This window comes from Mus caroli, chromosome 9 (genome assembly GCF_900094665.2).
Source record: "Mus caroli chromosome 9, CAROLI_EIJ_v1.1, whole genome shotgun sequence".
NCBI lineage: Eukaryota > Metazoa > Chordata > Mammalia > Rodentia > Muridae > Mus > Mus caroli.
Genome location: NC_034578.1, coordinates 86538181 through 86540898, shown reverse-complemented (window position 1 = coordinate 86540898; position 2718 = coordinate 86538181).

Genomic DNA, 2718 nt, shown 5'->3' with positions numbered 1-2718 from the left:
GGAATAAATAAAACAATAAATTCCTACTCCTTTATATGCCCCAGTACAGGGGAACACCAGGGCCAAAAAGTGGGAATGGGTGGGTAGGGGAGTGGGGGGGGAGGGTATGGGGGACTTTTGGGATAGCATTGGAAATGTAATTGAGGAAAATACGTAATAAAAAAAATGAAACTTGCATTCTAAATGAATAGTAAATGCTACATGTCTGGCAATGACGTGTATTCTATACATCTCATCTCTGCTCCCCCAAAAACCCTATAACAGACTTACAGGGAGGAAAAACAGTAACATTCCAAGTTGAGATAGTGAGTATTCTAACAGGCATGGGTTTTGATTTATAATATTCTTCATTTAATCTTTGTGTTCAATAACACTTAAGGTTAAATAGTTCTACAAATAGTAAAGAAAATTAGAACCTATATTAGGACCATAGAACTTGAACAGTATTAATAAAGTAGTGTACATGTTAGTATTTATCTATATATTTTATGAGAAGGGCAACTTGACAGCCTCATGTGTTACTGATAAAATACTTAATGGGTTCAATGAATTCATAGAAAAGTGAATGGTAGTCCTTGTTTAAATGCAGATATTGAAAGATAGGAGTAGGTTTTGTTAGGACTCTGTGCAATAGCTTCCTTCCTAACGAAGGACACACCCAGGATATGATCCTTTTGAATTCAAGCATAGTGGTACCAGTTGGAATAGGAGACTTGGACAAGAGAACCCTTCAGCCTTACGATGTATCACTTCCTATCTTATATTCTGTGTTGATTACAGATTAATTTGAGCACAACAATTTCTGTGTCTTTCTTACAGTGGACCAAAATTCGGTGGGAACACATGAAGGCTTAGAGCAGTGGTTCCCAGCCTCCCTAAGGTGGAGACCCTTTCATCCAGTTCACCATGAATCACCAGAATCATCCATGTTGTGGTGATTTCCCNCAATCATAAAATTGTTGCCATTGCTACTTCATAACTGTAATGTTGCTACTGTTATGAATCACAATATAAAAATCTGATATGTGACTGCCAAAGAGGTTGTGACCCATAGGTTGAGAACCTCTAGCCTAGCAGCTACTTCAAGACATATTTTGTAGCTATAAAANAACCCTCAACACTAAGGTACAAAAAGGGAAGCTTATGAAATAATTCAACTTAATTTTAAGAGAATGAAAGGCAATACTATTTTTGTTCTTACCCTCATCTAAACACTGCATTAATAAGTTTCCACTGTACNCCTATGGAATTATTAACCACAACATGGCCTCAAGTAATAAATATCATAAGTGAATAACACCAAGAAATAAGTCTTATATGTTAGAATAAGCTTGTTTTTGATAACATGGTATATCAAGTTGACAACAAAATTCAAGACTTTGAAAGGAAATCCCTTTACATATGCTAGTAAATTTTTGATTTCTGGAATATTTACTCAAAATATTTGTATTATGGCTAATTTTGATTGTCAAGTTGATTGTTTAAAGAAGCCATGTTGTATTAATGAGACACACCTTGAGTGTATTCAGGGAGTATTAACAAAGGGGTGAAGATCTACAACATATGTGGGAAATGCCATCTCATGGATTTGGGTTCTACACTTAAAAGAAAGGGAGAAAGAAAAGTGAAGTTCACAACTCCTCACTCTCTCTGCTTCTTCCTGTAGACAAAATGTGATGATCTGCCTCATTTCCCAGGTTCCTTTTTGATGTGTCCTTAAACAATGAGTCAGAATAAACAATTTCTCCCTTAAGAAACCTTCACCAGATATTGCCTTACACCGACAAGAAAAGTAACTAATGCAATGTGGCAAGAAAAANCAAGAACAACAAATCCATCAAACTATAAAGAAATATCAACAGTCTTTCAACAACAACAAAAAATAAGATCAAATTCACTATATCCATTGGGTTGTTGCTGCTGCTGTTTTATCTTGTACTTCTCAGTTTAGACAAGTAATTGATGATGAGAATATCACCTAAGGATACCTAGTGATGTCACCAAGATTCCAGTCTGCAGTCTAACTCCATCACAATGGGCTCTGGACATGTGTTCTCCATTTCAGTTCAGGCAAGAAATACAGGTACCAGGAGAAATTAGTCCCTGCCCACTNGTCTCTTCCCAGTCAACAGTTGCTATCAGATATCCAGAATCCCTGTTTTGTAGGGACTTCCTTAATACCTGACTTGTATAAGCTGACTCACCTTCCAAAATGGGAAGCAAATACAGCTGACCACCGACAAGAAATTACCACATTAGAAAATGAAGAAAACCCATGGGGAGAATTGGAACAGAGATCCAAAAAAGGTTTCACCTACACAAGTGCACAGCCAATGTAGAGCAAGGGTAGGCACATGTGTTCAGAGCTATTAAAATTGTTCTTGGTGTTTGGACAGTACATCTGTAATTGTATTAAGCTGGTGCTGGGTTTGGTAGAAAATAAAATAAAGCCTTGCCTTCCCTCCATTAAGTCTCTTGAGTTCACTACTACAGAATGGGGGTCNTGTTACCAACAAGACTCTATAAAGAGGTAGTTTTTCCTANGCTATGTTTATTTTTTTTAAATCAAGTCTTTTGATAGGCCTGCTTGGATTAACACTTTTCTTTTCTTCTTCTTCTTCTTCTTCTTCTTCTTCTTCTTCTTCTTCTTCTTCTTCTTCTTCTTCTTCTTCTTCTTCTTCTTCTTTATTAGATATTTTTCTTTATTTACATTTAAAT